Here is a 6,292-nt window from a genome sequence, read left to right on the forward strand (position 1 = left end):
TGATGGTTTTGGCTTATTCGTAGATAAGTGCAACCATCACCACGGTCGGTCTTGGGGCATTTTCATCACCACAAAGAGAAACCTGGAACTTTAGCTAACTGTCCCCCAACAGTCGGTTTGACCATAACAGTTGGTGTAGTTTGCGATGTCCAGCGACAGCCACCTCTGGCTCGGCTTGCTGACGCCCCCGGGCCCCGAGCTGCCCCTGCCTCTGCTGCGGCTCTGTGCTGTGTCTTCCAGGCCTGCCCAGCTCTTCTTACAGACTGGCCACTTGGGGCAGGAGTGGGACAGGGGCTTCCTTAAAGTGGCCCAGACCGACCTGATGGAGTTACTGAAAACACGGATATAAAATAGGAGCAGACAGGTGGCCTCTCCTCACCTACTGGAATTCACCTCGATCCCCAAGGTCATGCACACTGTGCCCTAAAATGTCCCCCAGTGGCAGGGACACCTGACCCAGCATGGGCCCCACAGGCCACACCCTCAGTTAGAGGAGTCCACGTGGCCCGGGTCACACGTGTTGCTGCGGGTCTGGCTCGCTGGCTCTGTGCAGGGCCGACTCCCGCAGCCGTGGGCCTTCACCTGGCGGGCAGCTCCCACTGTGCTCACCGCTGTTTCTCTGCCCCCTGATGAAGCTGCAGGCCCGTGCACCCCGCTCCCTCCTTCCCCGAGTCACGCCCTCAACAGGCCGACAGACTGCAGGGCCTGGCGCTGGGTCTGGACTTGGGGGTGCAGGACTTACGGCTGCAGAGCCCTCTCCTCTCCTTCATCCAGGGGCCCTGGCTGGGAGGGAGTGAAGGTGCAGAGAGACCGCTGGGCTCGGGCGGGTGGGGGCCCATGGGGCAGGGTGGGCAGAGGTCCAATCTCCATGCCCACCCATTCCCCACAGCCCTGAGCACCCCTTTCCCTCCTCACCTGATCTGCTGTGCACACAGCGGCCCCAGACGCTGCAAACAGGGAGAATCCACCCCTAATTACTTGCTGTCCATCATGTTACCAGTCCCTGGTGACCCGTCACTTCCCAGGTGGCCTCCAGAAATGTAAAGAGTGGAGGGACCTGTGATGGCCGATTCTCTGACCGGGAGGAGCCTCCCTCCATCGTCGGTCACTTCACCTGGCAGGAACCGGAGTCTCTTCTCCCCAAACGCACGCACCTGTTTCTCTGCGTTGGAACCCGGAGCGTCCCAGGATTGCTGACTGTCACCCGAGAGGAGCCGATGGCCTGGCTCCCAGGCCTGGCAGGCGCGAGGGGCATGGCTGGGACAGGGCCCGGGAATCTGGGGGAGATTCTTGCGAGCTGGAGAGCAAAGTGTGCTCAGGGGCCTGGGAGCTTCTAGTCAAGCTCTGGAAAAGTCCTCTAGGCCCCAGGGCGGAGGTAGAGCCAACCCCCAGAACGGGTGGGCGTTCCAATGGCAGCCGGGTCACAGAGCTTCACTCAAGGGACGTCTCCGAGGGCGTCCCTCATCCAAACTGGGGGCTCAGTGAGGTGGGGGCTTGTTCCCAGTCTAGGCCTAGTGCCTCTGGGAGGCAGGAAAGGAGGGAGGAGGGACGTGGGAGGAGGGAGAGGGAAGAAAGCACTTCCTGGGTCTTTATGAGGCACCATGCCACCAGGCTCCACCACCTTCTGGTTCACAGTGGTGCCTGAGGTGTAGGACCACCCTTCCTGGTCTGACAGTTACTCAGGAAGCCTTGGGTTCTCTGGGAAGACAACTGGCCTGGGAATGAGACCATCTGGGGTGGAGTTCAAGCTCAGTCATCACCATCCCTCTGGCCTCTTGACCTTCAGGTGAAGCCCCAGGTGAGCTCCAGGTGAGCCCTGCACAGGGTCCCCACCTGCAACTGTCTGTCCTCTGCACACCCCACGCTCTGCCCAGGGTGACGTGGGCAGAGGAGGGCCTGACAGCTCTGGCCAGCGAGGAGGCCTGCCCCCGAGTCTCAAGGTTACCATGGAAACAAACAGAAAGGGGACAGGGCTGAGCTCCTCCTCCCTGGCAGCTTGGAGACCACCACGAAGGCAGTGGCCTGTGTGTGCCGACATGTCCACTGGCAAAGGGCAGAGGGCTGCCACTTGTCACCCAGAGGGACAGGGCCCTGGGCTCCCACGACTGTCGAGCATGTTCTGGACGCTTCAGTGCTGCTGATGGGGAGAGCTTCTGGGGGGAGGTGTCAGACCGTGGACGTGTTAAAGGTCAGGGGTGTGAAATTACTGCACACGGATAAACCCTGGACACAGTTGCCGAGAAGGCTCTTTAGGTTGGCAAATGTGCTTTGAGGTCATGAGTCAGGGTTTTATAGGCCATTTCTTAGCTGGGCCCCAGGAGGGCTGACGGCTTTGCAGAAAGGCGGCGTCGTGTTTAATGAACGACAGATGCTATCATCACCCTCCGCACTGTCGTTCTGGTGACAGGACTGTGGCAGCCCCTGTGGACGTGGCCCCGGGTGGTACCTACAGGCAGAGCCTGGGGTCTGGCCTGGAGTGAGGATCCCTGGACAGTGCTCATGAAGTTTGTACCTCCCTCTGATGTTCCTGCTGTCAAGTCACCGCAGCGAGAGCATCCCTGGGGCCCCTGGTGTCCGGTGTGGCCCTGACGCAGGCCGGCCTTGCAGGATTGGCGGTTCTCCAACGGGACCTGGAAGGGCATCTGTCCCAGGCCCTGGTCCTCCCTCCTCCCTCCTGTCTCCACAGGCATCTGCAGGAACATCCTTGTCCAAATCCCATTCTCCTCGTCCATTTTTATCTTTTGTTTTTTCTCAGCCCCATAATCTGGGCCTGACATTTAGGGGCGAAGGCTGTACGTTCTGCTCTCTGCGGCTCACGCTGATCACGGCTCAGATCTGCCCCAGTCCTGCTTCGTTGCAACAGAATTATTTTTAATAAACAGATTTATTTCTCAATCTGGGAGAAATCACTGCATTTGGCCAAAACAGACATGATTTATGTTTTTAAGATCAGCCCTGCTCTGCTCAAAAAATGTTTAAAGGAAAGATGGGCAGAGACATCTGGGCTCTTAGGATGAGACTCCAGGGAGAAGGCGGGGATGAGAGCCAACCCAGGACCAGAGGGTGGTTTCCGAGCGGGTCACAGGGCGATGAGTCAAGGAGCAGAGATGCGATGAGTCAAAGCCACAGCTTGAAACTCTAGCCAGGCATCAGTTGCTGTGGTGCTGCTGGAGCCCGGCCCAAGGGGAGCAGGTGTCGGGGGTCATGGGTCAGGGGTGCAGAGGGGTCAGGGGTGAGGGGGCAGGGGGCAGAGGGCCATGGGGTGGGGCTGCATCTGTCTGTCAGGTGTGAGTCAGTGTCCTGTACGGAACCCAGTGCCCAGGGCACCAGCAGGCCTGGCTTCTTCCCTGAGTCCTGGCCAGCAGGTGAATGAAGCTATGGGGACACTCCTGTCCTCTTCGTCTGGGCGGGAGAAGCACAGAGGAGTCTGTTCAGGCCAGGAGAGAGCTGCTTCAGCATTCTGGTTAGTTCCATTTTTTTCCAGCACCCTGTGAGTCACACGGTCAGCACAGCATGGACCGCCTCTGACATCCTGCTCTGAGCCTCCCAGACCACCCCCCTAACAGCCTGGTGACATCTCCCGGCCCCTCTGAACAGGGCCTGCTCCAGGCCGCTGCCCCGCAGACAGGTCTCACCGTGGCCCGCGTGGGTGCTGTCCAGAGTGGTCTGTATTTTCTCAGTAGAGCCAGGGAAGGGGCCCTGGACAGGCTGTGGGGACCCCAAATCCTCTGTAGAAAGTGACTTGGCCAAGCCCTCAGGGGACCCGAGAAGGCCCCAGCTTCTGCCTCAGAGACGGGGCGCTGTTCTCCTTCACACCTCCTGGAACAGGCAGTTTCTCCTCTCCTGGTGTCCTCTTCTCTCTCCTTGTCTCAGCTCACGCCTTCCAGCTGCAGGGGTGTGACAGAGACCTGGACACAGGCCAGGGATGGGCTGGCGTTCCCTCGGGAACACTTCCGGTGAAAGGGAGCTGTGAGTGTGCGTGCGTGTGTGTGTGTGCATGTGCGCACACGTATGTCACTTATAAGCATGCCTAAGCCAGCAGTGGCACACAACACACACACGTGCTCATTCTGAGGGTGGGCCCAGTCCCCCTCACGATGCCCAGCGTTTCCCACCGCCTTGACTGTGTCCGCCAGCTTCAGACAAGTGCAGTCAACCGTCAAGAAGAAGAGAGCGCTTGGGTCCCATAGCTGCTCCTGAGGGGACCAGGATGCAGACAGTTGGAGCAGAGGCTCCGCACGCATGTTCCAGGAGCGCCCGAGTGTGGCCAGCCTGGCTGCTCCCAACTCAGGAGCCACACGGCCGGACCAAGTTCTTGAGCGGCTCCAGTCACAGCGTCGCATCTGTATGGGGGGCAAGCACCCCCACGAAGCTCGTGTCCTGGCCCTGAGTCCCGGCTGTGGCGTGGCCGGCAGAGCCAGCAGCATCCCCCTCATTTCCTCCCACCGCGTCACCCTGTCAGCTCACCAGGACCATCAGACACCCCCATGGGGTCCACAGGTCACTTCTGGGAGGTGGTCAGAAGGGGAGGTGGTGCAGGTGAAGCACGGCAGGAGCGTGTGCTCGATGCACGGTGGCTGCTGTTACAAGATTTACTGTCTTAACAACAGTGTGTCCGGGTTCTGGGGCCCTGCCGCCCCATCCACAGGAAATGAGTGTGCAGGGGAGAGCTCCAGCCCTTAGACCATCACCTGAACACTGAGCCCCCAGGACCGACCTGCACCCGCTTTCCTGTCCTGGCAATGCCCCTGGCTGGGCTCCCCGTCAGTTCCCTGCTCACCCCGCCCTCCCGTGCTGGAGCTCTCCACCTCCTCTCAGCTCCAAACCCGGGACCACAGCCCTTCCCCCTGCACTTGGTGGGGAAATACTGCTGCTGCCGGGATCCTTCTGGCTCGCGTCTGCCCCTCTCTGGAGACGCACTGGGCGTGCCAGGGGCGGAGGCTGGATGGGAGCTTGTTACTGCTGAGTGAAATGCAGTCGGATCACAATGCTCCTAGCACAACACTCCTCGGTGCCCCAGCTCCTGCTGCCTGCAGAGTGAGGACCACTCTCCTTCCGTGGCACAAGGGGGCCCCCAACTTCCTTCAGGTGTAACCTCCTCTGTCCTGACCCTCACCCATCTCCCTCTCACCTGGCGTCTGTTAGCATGACTATCTCTGCTGAGCTGTGAGGCAGAGACCAGACTGCTCAGTGGTGTGTCCTTGGATCCTGGGCCCACTCTGACCAGTGGGCATGTGTCAGGCTGACACTGAATGACTGGTGGGCATGGTGTCAGGCTGACACTGAACGACTGGCGGGTTGGTGGGGATGAGGGGGGAGAAAAGGAGGTTGGCTTTATTTTTCCCTAAGGACATAGAAAGAAGGAGGGGAGATGGCTTCTGGGCAGGAGCAGACAGCTGTGCTGAGACAGGGACTCTGAAAACAGAATAGGCTCCAGCTGTCCTCTCCTCCTCCCTCCTGTGGTAGCCGGCCCCAACCCTCGTCTAGTGCACCCGTGGCTATTCTGGGGTTCCGTTCACTACGCTGCACTCATGTCCTCTGGAAGATGGTAATCTATTCAAGTTCCCTGCAGTGAAGCTATCTCGACCTTTGAAACGGATGAAAAGTACACTTTTTCCAAATGTGAGTCAAAGGATGTGAGGTTCGTGCACAAGGCAGTTCTAAAAGTGGACGGGTAATTACTGGTTCTGCTTCCTGTAATGATTTTGTAAGATCACGCCACACTGCCTCCCCCACAGAGAACAACTAGAAAATCTGTACATAACGCAACCAGGAGCCGCTTGACGGCACTGGGGAGTGAACAGCAGCAGACAGATTCCGGGGGAGTAGTTTGAAGTGAATTCCTGTGGCTTCCAGTCTGGGGCCATGTGCAGTCAGAGCAGGGCATGGGAGGCAGTGGCTCTGGGAAAACCAGTCTTCACAGCCCAAGAACAAGAAAAATGAAACTGGGGGGCTGTGGTTGTTACCAAACCAAGTGGGCTTGTTACCGAACCAAGTGGGCTCGCCTCCTGGTGAGTTAAATTAAGACTATACCAGTGGAAGTTGTCTCACAAAGTAAACTGTATTTGCAGCAAATAGGAGGCCGTGAGGAATCATTTCCAAAGTCATGGCGTCCCAGAACTAAGGGAAGCAGGAACTTTTATTTCAGTTGGGGAATAATATTCAAAAGGGAGAGGTGGGGGTATTCACTTGCACAGGCTCAGTTGGAGAACATGCTTCCACATAATGAGGCCTAAGCTCCTCCTGGAGAGATCTTTGCATTAAAAATAAAGCAAAGGTCATGGGCATAGCT

Source organism: Diceros bicornis (assembly GCF_020826845.1).
Source record: "Diceros bicornis minor isolate mBicDic1 chromosome 3 unlocalized genomic scaffold, mDicBic1.mat.cur SUPER_3_unloc_2, whole genome shotgun sequence".
NCBI classification, from domain to species: domain Eukaryota; kingdom Metazoa; phylum Chordata; class Mammalia; order Perissodactyla; family Rhinocerotidae; genus Diceros; species Diceros bicornis.